Source organism: Musca autumnalis, unplaced genomic scaffold, assembly GCF_047663935.1.
Source record: "Musca autumnalis isolate F117 unplaced genomic scaffold, ASM4766393v1 scaffold_4, whole genome shotgun sequence".
Classification (NCBI taxonomy): Eukaryota; Metazoa; Arthropoda; class Insecta; order Diptera; family Muscidae; genus Musca; species Musca autumnalis.
In genome coordinates this window covers 127,274,134-127,293,492 of record NW_027411977.1, presented here as the reverse complement: position 1 = coordinate 127,293,492, position 19,359 = coordinate 127,274,134, and the positions used below count along the sequence as shown (strand labels likewise).

Here is a 19,359-nt window from a genome sequence, read left to right as displayed (position 1 = left end):
ACAAAAACAAACTGTTAGCAATTGCTTGTGGCAATTCATATGTATACATGTACAATGTATGTACGTATGTAAGAGAGCTTTGTGATATTCCCAAAAGGCAACAAGTGAATGGCTTCTGTTAAGTTGTTAACCATGTTAACACTAACCGTTAACATTTATGTTTATTCTGTTCTGCTAAGCTACTACTACTTCTTCAGTGGCAACCCTGCTGTTGATATACTGTTGCGCATGCTCTAACTTTAATGTGCAGTCTCTTTTGCTTGCTTCAGTTATAGAGCAGACACGAAACGTTGCGGTAACCTAAAGACGGCTGTTCGCAAATTCTCTAGACGGCATTCATCCATCCATTCATTCATGTTTTTAAAGTGCAAAGTGTAAATCTGATTACAAAAGAAATAAAGCAGAATAAAAAAGTCAAACAAAGAAGAAGTAAGCAAGAAAAATACAAAAAAAGAAGAGGAGTATTGTTATACAACAGGTGTTTATTGTTGCAACATTGGTTGCAGTGCAGTGAATTGTGAATTGGAGTTGCGAATAAAACAAAAGTTGCAAATCTTGTGAACCTGCCGCCGCCGCTGACGGGTTCAAATGCAAAATGCTTTATTTAAAAAAGAAAATGGAAATATAAAAAAAAGTACAAAACAAAAGTGTTTAACAGAAAAAAATGAAAAGGCAGTTGCCTTGATGTTGATGTTGTTGTTGATTTTTTGTGAATTGCAGAGTAGTTTTAAAGTTGTTTTCCCTCCGTATTTATTGTTGTTATTATTCTGCCACTTCGTAAGATAAATGCGCAGGCGATTGCATTATTGATTGCTATACGGCGAGCAAAAAAAGAAAATATTTACCGCCAACACCAGCACTAAGCAGTGTGGATAAAAAAACACTAAAAGTAATACACCAGGATACCAACAACAATTTGGGTAAATTATTAAAGGCGTATATGTACTATGTTTCTGTTTCGATTTGTAACACTGAAAACCAATGGCCCGTTTTTCTAACACGATTCGAATTTAAATTCGAAATAATACCAAACTCCTGTTATTACTCGTATAACATTTTTTTTTTTTTGAAAATTAAATATTTTTCAAAACACAGAAGGTTGATAGTAGCTCGAGCGAATTTGAATTCGAATCGTCTCAGTGAACAGAATAATCGATTTATATATATAAAAGGAGCTACATAATTATTGCAGTGTCCAGAGCTTAACATAGATTTCTAATGTACAGTCAAACTTCAGTAAAACTTAGAACCTGGGAACAAGAGCTCCGATTTACTCGCGAGTGAAAATTTGGGGGGAGGTGGTAATTTTTTTTTGGGTCCAATATTTTTGGTTGGTTTGGGGCAAGTTTATTTGAGGGTGGGAAAAGTTTTTGTTTGGCGCTGGGGAGGGGGCAAGTTGCCCGCTATACTTGCTTAAATTCGAGAAGAGTTTCACTCGCGAGTAGAATTCGAGTTAGTATTCGGAGCTCTGATGGGAACCAATTAATAACTAAGTTACATATGTATATACATTTGTATTTGGTTTATATTTCAGCAGTTTTATACATTTTAAAATAGCCCTTATAATTTATATTTTTTAGCTTTTCACCAAAAATTCTCACATTGACTGCAATTTAAACCGCGTTGATGGAGCTACTTTGAAAAAAGTCATTCATATTCATATTTGACATGTTCCTTTTTCAATGTCAACTAAAAAAATCGTATTATTAATAATTTCAAATCGATTCTCTGCCTCAAAAACTGGGCAAATTACCTATACAACAAACATTGTTCCACAACATCCCATACGGGACAAGGGAGACTTCTCTCATATCAACGAGTGCACCCCGATTCACATTTAGCTCAATGATATGGGACCTCTGTTTATCGCCGAGTCCGAACGTCGTGTCTTAAGACACGACTTGCGGAGAAGTTTTTAAGGCTGAAATACTTAGGAAATGTCGACAGTTATTTGTTATTTTGCCAACGTTGAAAAATGTTTGATGTTGCCTGGCCGAGGAATCAACCCCCGACCTTCTGCGTGCAAAGCGGGCGTGCATACCATTGCACCACGGTGGCACCCACACCACCAAATTACCTATAGAGATATTATTTTGTGTGGTAACACCCACTTCTGTTATAAAAACAACTTCGTTATAGAGAAGTATTACTTGCAGAGAAGTTCGTTATACAGAAGATGGTATATAGCTGGTGCAGCTCATAATTCTTACAAGTTCGATGTTCACAGGTTGGCTATAAATATTTTGCACATATACCTATGCAGGGACGTACGCAGGATTTCATTTCGGGGTGGGGGGGGGGGGCCCAACTTGACCAAAAATCATGAAAATTAAAAATGTTGTGTATCGTTACGTAAAGCTATTTTAAAGGGGTTTTAATTGATTTTATGTATATTCAATATTGCCACAAAGTATATACATTCAAAAGAGAGAGATCGCAATATTTTAGATACAAGATTGAAATTTGGAACTGATTATAATATATCAGTCCTTCGATGAACCATATCAGACCACGTACGGCAAGTCTCCTTACAAAAGTTTTTAACCAAATTCTCCAACAGAACTGAAGCAATAACTAAAAAAATCTTTCAAATTAATATTACCAATATAGATGTACGTTTTGGTGTATCCCAGAATTTTCAACCACATTACCTCTTATTTGGCATTTTGGGTTCTAAATCCCCCAGCGAATAGCTTTCGAAACATTTTCTATATTCGAGGCTATTAGCATAGTTTTTAAAAATATCGTCAGTAATATGGATTTTGGAAATCAATTTGTTGGGAGAACTTCCATGCAAAAAGAGGTGAAAACAGATCCACGTTCGAACGCAGGGATTGCATTCGCGAATATGTCAAATAGATATATACATTGTTTGGAGGATATAAACAGTTCGATCCGTTACTGATAGGAAAAAATTCAGATGGGCACGCTATTTGTAGCAGATATTATCACTTTATAATGCACAACAATACATTTTTCTCTATTATTTTATCCCACTGTTTAGCAACAAGTTGATATAAAATAGGAATATAAAATTTTGATTATGGCAGTAAAACAATTTTCTAACTGCTTTTCGAGATATACTTCACGGAAAATCCTTGATATGTCGTATACATTGTCCAATAGACATTTCATTTTATGTACTTCTAATCCTGGGCCCCCAGTGACCCCCCCACCTGCGTACGTCCCTGTACCTATGCCCAAGATCTAGAACTACTGGCACCAGTGTCATATGGAGTGGAAACGCTTCCTGAAGAGAGTTCGCTTTTAATGAACGCATGATCCAATATCTGAGATCAGTATTTCAGTTTATATTAAAATTTACAATTCATTAATCCTTCGAGGGTTTTTGGTTTGTCTGATGATGTTTTGTATCGCTGTCAAAATATTTGTATTTGTTAATAGCAAGTGCCCGCTACATCTTTAGCGGAAAATCCAAATGTATATAAAAAAGGTTAATAAATAAATCGACCAAAATGCTGAATATACTTTCACCCGCTCCTATTTACAGCTGTTTTTTATAACAAGTAAAAAAGTATCAGTCGGCTTTGCCGACAGAGATATACCCTCAGCCTATGTGAATTGAAACTTTGAACTTTTGTGGAGGAGGTACCGTAAGGAGAGGCCCGATATGGGCCATTTTATAAGTTAAACTAAATTTAGAGATCCAAAGTTTGGACCAAATTTGGTTGCCCCATTCAAGAGATATCGGGCATACCATTTTAGTGGAATTTTTTAAACATTGGGTGGAGTACCATATGTTGGGAACCGGTATTGTCCATCCTCGAACTGAAACTAAGTTTGGACAAAATATGACGAAGGCCAAATTTTGGACCAAATCGGTTGATGAATTCGAGAGTTTTCGCGCTCTCCAGACCCTACATATGGTGACATAGATGGTTTCTACACCTTTCGAGCAGTTTCCTCAAAAAGTATGGACTTGCCTCTGAAAAAACGTTTACCGTTGTATTTGAAGCAGCGAATACTTGTATTCAACAAAAATCAAAGTGATCCGGGGGCGGGTCTTAAAGTGGACTTATCCAAAATTGTGTGGGAGTTACCCGAAGGAATGGACAAATATTACGAAGGCCATATTTTGGACTAAATCGGCAGGTCCGTTCGAGAATTATCTTGCGCGACTTGTGATATTATTCAAATTAAATAGGATTGGATAAAATGAAATGTTTTTGGACGAGACAAAAAATATTGGCCTTAAAAAATAATTTGCGGCTATGTTTATGTAAAAAAATGGGTGAAAATGGGTTGTAGCCAACTTGTCTTTTTTTGTTTTCTCTCGATTTGTGAGTAAACCACACTTTTCCCGAGTTTCCTGTCAAGGAAGCAAACTAAATACGGATCATCTCACTAATGTATTACATTTCAAAAGTTTATCTGCTTCTACCATTAAATGATGCTGACACTTTGAAGCCAGATTTCAGTGATTTTTAACATATTCTTCTAGTTGCGTTCCACAAACAGGTTTTACAAAAATTCATTTGTAGAATTGTAGTACTGCGATTCTGAATTATTTGATACATATATCGTAAATGTAGTCTGAATTATTTGATACATATATCGTAAATGTAGTCTGCACAGCTTCATAGAAATCTACATCCAAATGAAGAAATTTTTTGCGAACTTTTTTCTATAAATCATATTTTTTGGGTCTAAAATTTGCAATTGTCATTCGATTATCTGGAACTCTATTGCACATTTTAGGTTTTTACGTTCCGGATCTAATAAATCATTCCCCGTAAAAATGCATCTACTAAAACGCGAGTTACCAAAAATTCCAAAGTAGAAAAATCACCTAAAATTGTTTTTGAAAATGTCGCGTATTTTATCACGTTTTCTGTGGGTAGTTTCCACTACAATGAAAAAACTAGTGCAGCATCTTCGCTTTTGCGGAAACAGAGATTTAACAAATTCACTGATAAGGGAGCTACATTCACTTTATCCCAAAAAATATTGTGTGATGCTACATCGACGGTTCTTGATTGATTGCCTTGAAGTAGATATATATCGATATAGATTTTCATGGTGAACACTGAAATCGGATGCGGATAGAAATTGTATGCACCCTGCGCAAACTAGCGATGTTTTATAGTTTTTTGAACACTACGATTCAGCCGATGCTACATCTTAGCCTCCAAATTAAATTTCGTAAAATATATACATACAACTTAAAACATGGTCTTGCTGTACGTGAAAATCACATGCGGACAAAATGATTTTGATAATTACTCGATTTACACGTATGTAATTGCCTGTTGTACAAAAAAAGGGTTTTCTGTCGTATTTTTATGCTTTGTTCGACCTTTAGAATGATAATAAAAGTCAAGATTATTGAGATTGAGGTCAAAACTTATATTTTATTTATTGCATATTATTTCCAATATTTCGAAATTACGTTGAATTTCATCTTCAGGAATTTTTCTGTCGATTACTCATTGAATTGTATTTTGGGAAGTACTTTCAATGGATACCCATTTCTAGAAATGTTCCTTTTTCCTTCTTCGGCAAAGGACTTTGTGACGACAAACGAAATCAAAAAAAAAAAAAAAAAAAAAAAACTGGACGGAAACATATTCTTCTTCGTCAAAATCTCAACAAGAAACAGCCGGCTTTGCGGACAGGAATGTACCCTGAGCCTGTGTGAACTGAAACTTTCATCTATGGACAGATGGAATAACAGCTACACAACGAAAATCCCTTAACCTAAAGCTATGTATTAGGAGATTTTCAGAATTGTGTAGCCATTAACTTGCCAACAAAATATGGATTTTATAATTGATCACAAGTGTTGCGGAGAAAGTACTTGAAGAAATGGACCGGACCAACACAGTTTATTTTGGAAGTAGATATTATTTTGGGGGTCATACCTTTTAAAAGATATTGCTCCCACCAGTTATTTCAGTTCTTCACTAATGTAGTTCATTTTTGAGCTAAAACTAAGTTTGGAGAAAATATTACTAAATCCAAAGTTTGGTCCAAATCTGTTGCTCCATTCAAGAAAAATTGCACATACCGCTTTATCTAAAATTCTTGAAATTTGAGGGAAAATATGAGAAGCAATAGACCGAAAACCACCATCTTCGAACTTCATATAAGGCTCGCAGAAATATCGTGACAAACAAAGTTTGGACCAACGCACCAACCACTACAGAAAATTCTTTGTGATAAGATCTACGATTGGGGAAATAACTACAATTGGTTTCTTTATGACAATAACAACGATTGAAGTTCCGAAATTGACCATATTCTGACAGGGCAGCATGATAAAAGACAAAAAGAAGACACGTGTCTCGGCGTTTTTTCCTTTATTTATATAACTCCATGATGACTCCATGGATAACGCCATGATATCCGAACGTTTCCTCTGCGTAAATCAATTCTCTACTAATCCCATTTTCCTTCCATAAATTGCTCAATAGAATTGGAGTGGAAAATTGAAGCCGTGATTTTGAACTTTTGTGGATTAGGAAACAAAGGAAAGATCCTCAACATTCCATGTAAACAACAAAATTAAATGTTAAGATATTCCTAACGTTTTTCGATTGTATAGTCTTTATTTTAGTCTTATCGAAGTGATATCACGGAATTACATAACATTCACTGCAGTTGTGAGTTATTTGATAAATGATACACCCTAAAATATATGCGATTATTAATATAACCATTGTTTTGAACACATATTAACTCTGATATATTGTCAAAAAAACAAGGGACATTGGCCTAGAAGTGTTACGTCATTTTAATTAAAATATAGTAATGCATATTATTTCATCAGTAATATAAGTCTAAAATAAGGTTTACGTCTTTGCTAAATAAGAAATTTTCGCTAACATGAACTTTCAAAATTTTGGTCAGGGTGGTATTTCTAATCAAAGAAAAACCACCACCATTTATAAATGTGTGTGTATGTGAATGTTTTTTGCGGCTTTCATCCAAACAAATATTTGTTTGCACCCAAACAAATATTTGTCCGTTAGAGAAAAAAAGATTACAGGCAAAAGCTATTGATAAATTTAAAAATCCACAATGAATAACTCGGTTTGACAATGGAACCGAAGAAAGAATAAAGTCCATAAAATGTTGCCATTAAAAATCAGTATGATGGTCCAGCTAGTAGCAGTAGTAAATAGTTTTGTAAGGACTCTTTCGCACATATGAATTTTTTATGGGACATTTTGAATTTTTTGTGGGACTTGGGAGGTACCGTTACATTGGGGCTGTACCAAAATACATATATACATACCTATATTGGAAATCTTCTAAACCCAAAGAAACCAAAATATAAATTTTTAGTCAAATCTATTGGAAAATGTCTCCATGACCCTCGAAATAGGTATATTCAGGAGGTACCTTAATATGGGCGCTACTCCGAAACATTGAACCACATTGAACATGTTCTGTGTGTGTTGTTCTTCCCTTGGTTTCTTGGAGCTTTTAAGCCATTATTTTGGGGGCCGCAAGGACAACTTGCTGAAGATAATTTTACAACGATCCGAGAGGTGCTCTTAAAATTCACATTTTCCGAATTTTTTGTTGGAGGTAACTTAGCTGTGGACCTATATAGTCTATATTCGAACCCGATCTATGTCAGGAAGTAATATTACCATATGCAAAGTTATAAGTGATGGTGCGCACAATTTTAGCGAACATTTTGAATTTTTGTGGGGGAGGTACCTGGAGGTTACCATATCGGTAACCATCTTCGAACTTAATTGTTCCACAAACATCCCAGATAGGGCAAGGGAGACTTCTTTCATATCAATAAGTGTACCCCGATTCACATTAGCTCAATGATATGGGACCTACTGATTATAGCGGAGTCCGAACGGCGTTTCTTAAGACCCCAGGACACCAGGAAATGCCGCCAACATTACTGAGGGATATTTTGACACCGTTGAAATCGAACCCAAATGTATTTTTAATCTTGCCTTAACGCTTTATTTTTAATCTTGTGAAGTACAGCGCTGCATTTTGGGGACGTATTGCCGTTGGTTAAGTTTATATATAAGGTACTATGGAAAAAAGTTTGTTCTGAGAACCCAAAACCTTTTTGAGGTTACCGAATACTATCACCCCTACCTAAAATTTCCCCCACCCCAGATGGGCGGTAGCACAGTGTTATTTAACCCCCACAAAAATATTCAAACAAGCATTTGTTTCTTGGAGAGACCGTTTCTAAAACAGAATGAAATATAATGAAACACCCTAGGCGTTTAGCTTGACATCGTAAAGTGGTCAATTAGCAAACCATTACAGGAAAATATTGCTGAAATTTTAAGAGCACAAATATTAATATTTTTGTTTAATTTGACGCTAATGACTTAGCGGAGTTAAGGCAAACGAACGAAAGTTGTTTGGGCTATAATTTGTATTCAAATAGGACATTTACAGGTTAAGCACAGTTCAACCGAATTCATACGTCATCATCGTCGTCGTCGTTGTTAGCGGTTACCACAATGAAACCACAAGTATTTGGATGACATTACATGTCCATTGGGAGACTGGTCCAAGTCTTTGTGTGGATACCGAAGTGTTGCTTTGTTCGCATTGGGCTGTCAACAAGCTTAGTTTTCTTTCATTGATTGCTATTACGAAATCGTTTAGAGAAGCGTGAGTGTTGGTGTTTTTTTTTTGGGAAATATGATCTGCACGTGTGTTGTTGTTGTTATTATTATTGTCAATTATCAGCAGCCAAAGATGTGAATGTGGGAATTGTTTCCGCAATTTTACGACTTTAAGTCACATTTTATTTTCAACGAAATGTTATAAAAAAATATGAATACGAAAAGAACGAGACAAATAAAAACACATCGAGAAAAAACAAATAAATCAAATCAATCTTCAATCTAATATATAAAAGGCAATGTGTGTATGTTAGTATGTTTGTTTGTTTGTATGTTTGTATGTTCCGAATAGACTCAAAAACGGCTGAATAGATTTTCTTGAAAATTTCAGATAATGTACTGGGAACACCGGTGGTGAAAATAGGCTATATATTTTTTTGAATGGTCGTCGCGGTCATCCCAAATTATTCAAAAATGTATTATTTTAGATAATATACCTAATTTTAGTAAGCGTGACTACAAAACCGCTATAACACTGGCTTCAATATGTGGGATAACGCGGTCAACGCCATATATTGGAATACAGTACAATCCCGATAACTTGAGATGTCACTATATAGAAATTCCGAAAAATCGATTAGGAAATCTTATGAAATTTTGTATGTGGAATTTTCAGGTCTGAGAATAGGTCGTAATCTATTTTTTTATCCCGCTAAGTGTAGTGACCGGTGGTCCTCCCCACCATTTTTTTAAGAAAACCGCGAAATTCAAGATACGTTTTAATATATTGTTTACAAATTGTTTGCAATGCTATGGTAATTACAGTCTTGAACCTGAATGGTCGTCGCGAAAGTGAAATATCGCGGTCATCCCAAAATTTTCAAAAATGTATTATTTCAATTAAGTATAACTGTCGTAAGCTGTTTTTATACGGCTAAGAGTAGTGGCCGGTGGTCCTCCCCCACAATGTTTTTAAGAAAATCTGAAATCTTTGATATTTTTGAACGTATTGTTTACGCGGTCATCACAAAGTTTTTCAAAATGTATTATTTCAATTAATATACATAATTTTAGTAAGCGTGACACAAAAATGATATAAACACTAGCTTGAACAAGTGGGATAGCGCTGTCGTGAGCTATTTTATTTAAAAATCTGAAGTCCATGATATTTTTGAACGTATTGTTTACAGATTGTTTGCAATACTACTGTACTTACTGTCTTGATCCTTAATGAAATATCGCGAAAAGTGAAATATCGCGGTCATCACAAAATTTGCAAACAATTATTATTTCAAATAATATACATGATTTTGTAAGCATGCCTAAAAAACGCTATAAACGCTGAACACTAAACAATAAGTGGGACAGCGCGATCAACTCCACATTTTGGAATACAGTAAAATCCGGATAACTTGAGATGTCACAAGATCGAAATTCCAGAAAGATCCATTGGAAATCAGACAAAGTTATTGATATACAATACAATATCATCATTGGAATCAGAATACCGCGATCGTGTTCGATTTTTGAAAATATTATTATTATTACGGATAAAATCTCAAAATGTGGGAGTGAAACTTCATGAGAATTGATTTCAGTCCTTGGAATAGCTAGGTAAAGATACATTTTTTAAATACAGCAAAATCTCGATAATAACAGCTACAATTTATAGAAGTAATTTTTTTATGAATTACATAAATGTTGCCATACATATCCCGAAGGAACATACATTTCGCTGAGGGGTATTTTACCACTATTGCATATAGAGCGCGAAGAAAAAAAGCGTTACGTTCGATCGGCCTGAATGAGGTTAAATCCACCAAAAATAGCGAAAATCAGGCGCCACCGTTCTATGGGAGCTATATCAAAACGAGGACGTATACTGAACAGAGGCTATATCTCTGAACTATTGAAAATCGGGAGGTACTGTTTTATGGGAGCTATATCAAAACGTGAACCTATTACTGTTACATACCGAGCGCAAATAAAAAGGCGTGTCTTTCGGTCGATACGAATATTTATGCCCTCCTCTTTAAAATATATTAAAACCAGATTTCAGCCATTTCGGTGTGATAATGATGTTAAATCATCAAAAATAGCGAAAATCAGCCGGTACCGTTCTATGGGAGCTATATCAAAACGTGGACCTATACTAACAATTCTCTGCAGTAATAATTACGACCCCAACCGAGACCAACAATTCAATATATAGCAATGCTAATTGGCGTGCACCGACCATTACATGTGGGTCACAAAGTGCTTTAAACTGTCGATTTATGGTGAAGGGTATAATAAAAGAGATTTTATATCTTAAATTTGGGGGATACCATTATATGGAATTTATGTCAAAACATTGATTTATATTATGAAGTTTCTAGAGGGATGCCTAATTATGGGTGTATCAATACTGGATAGATAACTAAAGTTTACACGGAGAACCCAAACAACGGGCCAGCAACGCGGACCGGGTCAGCTAGTATTTAATATTTAAATAATATTTAATTTGTGAACATTTTTCCGGCAACTCACAAGAAGAAAATTTCCGAATGGAGTGCTGTTGGAGAACATGTCGAAATCTTAACTGGTGATGGGAAGACAACCCATTTAGCAAATGAAGCAAAAACAGTTCAGCTTGGAACAAATGCAAGCGGAGGAAACACGCATGTTTGCGATTGAATTCAATGGAGGATATTCATAATTTGTGTTAATGTAATGAAGTTGTTAATATTTTTATTTTACACAAATAATAAATGCATTTTATTTGTTCTGGCATATTTTGTAATGGCTTGCACAATTTCCGCAGAATGCCTGTATCAAAACACGTGCTTTGGACTGCCTCCTATTCTACCCCAAAGGGTTAGTTAAAATGCAATGCCAAAGGGTCAGTTAAAATGCAGTGCCAGAGCGTCAGTTAAAATGCAGTGCAATGGAGTGCCTCTTTCAGTAGTCACGCTCTTGTAAAAATCATGAGTGAAAATGCATAATTTGATGCACTTCCATATCACTTGTACATATCATTTAATTGCCTCTTTGGAGGCAAACTTTTTGCTGGGTACCTATATTGGAAATCTTCTAAACCCAAAGAAACCAAAATATAAATTTTTAGTCAAATCTATTGGAAAATGTCTCCATGACCCTCGAAATAGGTTAATTCAGGAGGTACCTTAATATGGGCGCTACTCCGACACATGGATCTACATTGAACATGTTCTGTGTGTGTTGTTCTTCCCTTGGTTTCTTGGAGCTTTTAAGCCATTATTTCGGGGGCCGCAAGGACAACTTGCTGAAGATAATTTTACAACGATCCGAGAGGTGCTCTTAAAATTCACATTTTCCGAATTTTGTGTTGGAGGTAACTTAGCTGTGGACCGATATAGTCTATATTCGAACCCGATCTATGTCAGGAAGTAATATTACCATATGCAAAGTTATGAGTGATGGTGCGCACAATTTTAGCGAACATTTTGAATTTTTGTGGGGGAGGTACCTGGAGGTTACCATATCGGTAACCATCTTCGAACTTAAATAATAATAATAATTGTTCCACAAACATCCAAGATAGGGCAAGGGAGACTTCTTTCATATCAATAAGTGTACCCCGACATTAGCTCAATGATATGGGACCTACTGATTATAGCGGAGTCCGAACGGCGTTTCTTAAGACCCCAGGACACCAGGAAATGCCGCCAACATTACTGAGGGATATTTTGACACCGTTATAATCGAACCCAAATGTATTTTTAATCTTGCCTTAACGCTTTATTTTTAATTTGTGAAGTACAGCGCTGAATTTTGGGGACGTATTGCCGTTGGTTAAGGTTATATATAAGGTGCTGTATAAAAAAGTTTTTTTCTGAGAACCCAAAACCTTTTTGAGGTTTTTATGTTCTTACCGAATACTATCACCCCTACCTAAAATTTCCCACACCCCAGATGGGCGGTAGCACAGTGTTATTTAACCCCCACAAAAATATTCCAACAAGCATTTGTTTCTTGGAGAGACCGTTTCTAAAACAGAATGAAATATAATGAAACACCCTAGGCGTTTAGCTTGACATCGTAAAGTGGTCAATTAGCAAACCATTACAGGAAAATATTGCTGACATTTTAAGAGCACAAATATTAATATTTTTGTTTAATTTGAGAAAGTTTTCTACTAATGACTTAGCGGAGTTAAGGCAAACGAACGAAAGTTGTTTGGGCTATAATTTGTATTCAAATAGGACATTTACAGGTTAAGCACAGTTCAACCGAATTCATACGTCATCATCGTCGTCGTCGTTGTTGGCGGTTACATTACATGTCCATTGGGAGACTGGTTAGGATTATACTACGGTACCATTGTTTGTGACCAAGTCTTTGTGTGGATACCGAAGTGTTGCTTTGTTCGCATTGGGCTGTCAACAAGCTTAGTTTTCTTTCATTGATTGCTATTACGAAATCGTTTTGAGAAGCGTGAGTGTTGGTGTTTTTTGTTTGGGAAATATGATCTGCACGTGTGTTGTTGTTGTTATTATTGCCAATGATCAGCAGCCGAAGATGTGAATGTGGGAATTGTTTCCGCAATTTTACGACTTTAAGTCACATTTTATTTTCAACGAAATGTCATTAAAAAATATGAATATGAAAAGAACGAGGCAAATAAAAAACACAATAAGAAAAAAATAAACAAATCAAATCAATAATAATAAAAAAATGTTAATGAGATTCATTTCATTTAAAAATAAATTCTATTAAAAACAATAAATCACGAATAAAAACATAATAATAAATTGAAATAATATCTATAACACACAATAACCTCTAAAAATAGAAGTGTACATATTGGCGACGAAGTTTATACATCAATATACGAGTATTCCCAAGTGTTGAAAAAATTTGTTTTTGATTATATTTAATGATTGTTTGTTAATAATACAAAAAAAAAAAAAGATTTATGGCAATAAAAAAATATTTAAAAAATAATATGTATATTGTAGTTAAACATAAAATCTTTGGAAATTATGACGCAACATTTGGTATTAAAAAAAAAATCGGCGGGGGCAAATGGCAAATTACCTCTTGTTCTGTTAAAAATTGTACCGAATACTAAAAATCGGAACGTCAGATGCCAAATTGTAGATTGTTCGGTCAACAAATGTAGCTAAACTCCTCAAAATACCGAAAATCGGGATATACCGTTATATAGTGTCTATACCAAACCATGGAAGTGTGTTGAAATTTTTTGGTGGAGCCGTTTTGTAACCTCTGGGAACGTCAAAGTGCAGATTGATCGGCCAACAAATGTGGCTAAACTCCCCAAAACTCCTAGTTCAGTTAAAAATTCTCCAAAACGTGGGTCCATATAGCCATCTTCAAACTTCACCTGACCATGGAGAAACAAGTAAGAACGGCGTCAAGTTCGGCCAGGCGGAACATTGTATGCCCTCCACCACGAACTGTATTGATGTCAATAGGAACAATTAGCTTCCTTTCCTCTATTAAAGTACTAAGCCCTTCCTTTTATTCCTTGTAGGAGCAGAATATCTTAACTTTAAAGATCTTATGTGAGTATTTTGGAAGGTATGGAAAGAAGAGAAATCCCTCTATAGTTTTACCATTGGGAAAGGTCTCCCTTTTTCGGCAGTTTTAGTAAAATGCCTTGTAACCAGTCGTTGGGTAGTTTTTCTTCTCTCCAAATATCATGAAATAGTGGGTAAGAAAGTCGTGATATTTTTGTAGGACATCATTTTATTATTTTTTCGGGGGAATACGGACGTATCCTGGAGCTTTGTTGTTATTGAGCTAGAATAGCATCCTCTATTTCAATGAGGGATGGTGGTTCGGTGCTGAGTTGATTAGAGTAGGAATGGATACGTCGGACATGGTATAAAAGTTTGAAGGATAGTTCGGGGTGTTATCTAATGTTTCCATAAAGTGCGTGCGCCAGCGAGAAATTTGTTCATCAATGTTTGTTGGAACAGTCCCATCCTTTGATTTGATGGGGCGATCATGTGGTTTATGTCTCCCTGCTAGCCGTTTTGTTATATCATAGACCGCTTTAGTGTCGTTCCAATTGGCCGCTTCGTTTGCTTGCGTCGCAAGTTCATCAGTGTATGCTCTTTTGTCTCTTCTACAAGCAGTTCTTACTTCCTTGTTTTTTGTTGTGTATAACGTTTCCAATTAAATTTTTTATGCGACGATTTTTCATTGTTTTTTGATATTTTCAGATTTCTTCTTTTTTCTATTAAGCTCCAAGTTGATGGGCTCATCCATTCCTTTTTTCCGGGGGCATAGTGTCCAAGTACATTTTCGCACGTTTGTAAAAGATTATTTTTAATGTGTTCCCAGCGTTCTTCAATGCCTTCGTTTGGGACATTCTCCTGTTCCAACATCATATTTAAATCGTTTTCCACGGCTTCCTGATAACGAGGGTATTTTAATTTTTCTACGTTAATGGCGCTTACTATCATTTGCACTATCGCGAGAAGTAGGTGGTGGTCAGAGCCAATGTCTGCACTACGTTTTACCCGTACATCACAAAGATTATGTTTCCATTTACGGCTTATGCAAAAGTGGTCAATCTGGTTTTCAGTTCTTCTATCTGGAGATATCCATGTCGTTTTGTGACTACGTTTGTGCTTGAAACTAGTACCACCTACTATGAGACCATGTCTGCTAGACGTTTCTTATAGAAGTTCTCCATTCTCGTTTCGTACTCCTATTCCGTGCTTACGCATACAGTGTTTGTAGGTTGTATTGTCTTTTCCTACTTTAGAATTAAAATCTCCCATACATATCAGTATATCTCCCTTAGGTGTTTTGGAGAATACTTCATCTAATTCACTATAGAATTTCGTCTTAATGTCTGAGACTGAAGTCTCTGTCGGGACATATACTTGGACAATGGAGATGTTACGTATTCTGGAGTGGAATCTGGCTGTCAATATGCGTTCGTTTACTGGATTCCAGTTGATAAGAGATGTAGATGCGCTTCTGCTTAGGAGTAATGCAACACCGTCGCTATGTATATCATTTTCATCCCGGCCAGAATAAATTAGAGTTTCACCTGATTGTAGTCGATGTAGTTCCGAGTCGTTCCATCTGCATTCACTTACACCCAAGATATCAATACCCATTTTTTCACGTTCCTTCGCCAGTTGCGATAATTTTCCACATTTGCAATTTTCCAGCACGCAGTTTTGGTACGCTTTTTAAATGCGAATGTTGATTTAGTCTTTGTCGAGGTTTCTTTTATACTGTCTAAACATGAGTTGCTCCCTCCCAGACCTGTGGAGCTTGCCGTCTACACGGGGGGATTTGACATTTGCCTGTGACCCCCTGGGAGATGTGTGATGTTCCTTCGTGTTGTATTCATGTTACTTTGACATTTTGTCAGGGTTTCTCCGATGCTTGTAAGGACAAAGAAGAGCTTAGTTGAGCCCGACACTCATGAACGACTAAGCACGGGTGTAGGCTTCTTGGAAGCTTGTGGGCGCTACCGTTGACAGTTATCTGTTTTTCCGCTACCATCCCTTTTACATAATCCGACCATAATTATGCAATGATCTGCCTGACCCTATTCCCCGACTATTTCGAGTTGGCTCATTGGCAGATGAGATATTGTTGTTTGGATGCTAATTTTAAGGACGGCATCTACTCGTCCTGACAATGAGGTGTTCGGGTTATAGAGCTTCCATACCCTATTCCTCATCCACTGCTTGTTCGGCGTTGTTTATTCAATATATTCACTGTCGCTATCCACAACCTGTTAACCTTCCGGTAGCTTGCAGCTCAGTTCTCACGGGTATCTCACTCCCGCGAACCGAAACTCCCGCGAAACATGGATCAATATTTACAATTTTCCGAATTGAGCTTTTGTATCCTCTGCTAACACACAATATTAAATTGCAGCAATCTCGTTTCAAAAATTTGACAAAAAAAGCCCAAAATACAAAAAATTGGGCAATACCGGCTAGAATTAAACCAAGATATATGTATGCAGATGGATAGTTTAGTTTTTTGAGAGTAAGGTTTCTATCTTCTGAGAACACAAAATTTCAATTAACAACCAATTTGCTAGAAAATATGTGACTAAACCAAGCAAAAATTTAGTAAGCACATGTCATTATTTCATGCATTACCGAGTACACTCCGAATTATCAGTCAGTACATATATAATGATTTACACATAACTAATTACTTCCCTACTTACTACTTACTTACTGATTAATGAGTACGGTGGCACAGAGGTAGTGTGTCCGACTACAAATCCTAGGATTGTGTGTTTAAAGCTCACCGTCGGCAAGGGAGTTTTTTTTACAAAATTACGAAGATATGTTGATGAACGTGTATGTGTTTAATAGGATTACGACTTTTTTTACTACCTCATAGCGTGATGAGTTTCTACATAAGATTACATAAAATCTTAATTATAAAGTGATTCAATAAAAAAGCTTCCGCACAAAAAGCTTTTAAAGTTTTTATTGTTCAGAACTTTTAAAATTACCGTTAGTTTCTAACTATTTCATCATCTATTAAAACATATAAATCACTTTATATTAACTAAAACTAAATGCCAAATTTCAGCCATTTCGGTGGCATATTGAGGGCACAACCTTCAAAATAATGAAAATCAGGACGTACCGTTCTATGTGGGCTGTACGAAGGCGTGGACCTACATATACCAACAAATTTCATGTGGAAAGTTTTATACCCCCAATGAATACAAAATACCAAATTTCAGCCATTTCGGTGGCACATTGAGGCCACAACCTTCAAAATACCGAAAATCTGAATTTATTTTTATTTAATTTATTTTTATTATGATTGTCTACACAACAAGATGATAATCTTATAGTATTATGTCATATAACATGACGTTGGAGGTATTAATGCGGACAAACTTACCATATCGTTTTCTTTAATCCACGGGATTTTTAAATACGTTCATATAACAAAGTATATTTAATATTTTTTACGAAAAATTCATTTCGTTTTGTTGTTTACATTTTAAATTACGGCTTTCATCTGCCATTAAATGCGAGACAACTGTGATTTTTGGCCCTTAACTCTTGACGAGAATGCTAACACAAAGATTTTTTTCCGTCTGTGGTAATTTTGATATACTAAACCAAAAAACAAAAGAACATTTGTCAAAAGAAGTATTACGTGGGCTAAATGCTGAAATGTTCCATACGCCGTTTCCACATTTTCTGCATTACAAGGTTTAGACGGACGGACGGACGGACGGACGGACTGACGGACTGACGGACGGACACACATAGCCAGATCGACTCAGCTCGTCGAGACATTCATTTTGGTATATATAAGTATGGGTCTACGACCATTATTTCGATGCGTTACAAACTTTTTGGACAAAACCAACTTATAATACCCTCCCCACATAGTGGTGTAGGGTATAATAAACAATTTTGTTCAACGTATCTTTGACTTTTTGATTTCAGTGCATTATTTAGAAACCGCATTCGAGTTAACATGAAAGCAATAGCACACTATTCAGTACAATTTTTAAAATCCATGGACATACATTTAAAGGCGGATTTTCATAAATATTCTGATCCAATCTCAACAGTGATCCACACGGTGGGTAAATACCTGGTAAATACTCATTTGTGGGTAATGATTTGGGTATTTACTATATTGAATCGCCAATACAACATCTAACACCCAATTGTTGGGTATAGGTTGTGAAATAGTTTCAAAATGGACAGTTTTACAAGTGGGTAAAAACTCTTTAACTGTCGAACCACTTGACGTAGGTTGACGAAATTTGGCTCAAAATTTACTTATATCAATAGTATTAAAGGTATTGAAAATGGAGTCCCTGGGTCCATGTTTTTGTATAGCCCCCATATAGCCGTACCTCCCGATTTAAGGTATTTTTATACCCTCAGCATTTATGCTAACGAAGGTATATACACTTTCATATGGGCAAAATGTGCCTCATCGAAATAATGGTTTTAGACCCCAAGTATGTTTGGACGAAATCCGTTTCAGACAATTTGGAGTCGATTTAGCAATGTCCGTCCATCTGTCTGTCTGGCTGGCTGGTGCGCACGATAGGAAAGGATGAACCGATTTGGTCCAAAATTTGGCGTTCGTAATATTTTGTCCAAACATTGTTTAAGTTCGAAGATGGGTTATCTCGGTCCACTCCTTCCGGTACCTCCCCCACAAAAGTTCGAAAATGTTCGGAAAATTTTGTCCAAATGTGTGATATCTATCGAAAAGATATGGCTCTGAAATAAGATCCACTTCCGTAATGCACTATGTCGGTCCATTCCCTCCTCCGCAACACTTTTGAACTTTAATCAAAATCCACATTTTTGTCGGCAAGTTCAAATGTCCAAAAAGGGCCACAAAATTCTGAAAAGGCCATAAAAACATTCATCTGTCCGTAGATGAAAGTTCCACTTCATATAGGCTGAGGGTATATCTCTGTCTCAAATAAAACGCTTGCATTTAAATTATGAATGGTGGCAAAATTAAACGGCAAGCGTTTTATTTGAGAGATTCTATCATGAGAAAGAATATATTTATTGAGGCTAAGCGACAAATTATTTTTTAGTTTTAAGTGAATTTCAAATAAATTAATAAATAAATTAAATTAATTTTTTTAAATTATTTTTTATTTTTAACTTTTTAGTAAATACATTTTTTTGACCTCTGAGTACCCCAAACGCCGAACTACAGTCCATTTGAGCAGAAAGTGTAGATTAAAATGCTTGAAATTGGGTGGTATCGTTATATGGAGCCTATATTAAACCTTGACCTACGT

At 35.8% G+C, this 19,359-nt stretch overlaps 1 protein-coding gene across 6 annotated transcripts in view; it reads left to right on the top strand.

The window, feature by feature from the left end:
• Positions 1-246: 246 nt before the first annotated feature.
• LOC141403645 (uncharacterized) overlaps positions 247-19,359 on the top strand; it is a 340,358-nt gene continuing 321,245 nt past the window's right edge. For 3 of the 6 annotated variants that reach the window (XM_073986380.1, XM_073986376.1, XM_073986381.1), the window contains exon 1: positions 247-920. The gene's annotated coding sequence lies outside the window, so the exon portion shown is untranslated. Of the gene's footprint in view, positions 943-19,359 lie in introns of all 6 variants that reach the window. The other 3 variants (XM_073986379.1, XM_073986377.1, XM_073986382.1) reach the window with 3 other exon arrangements.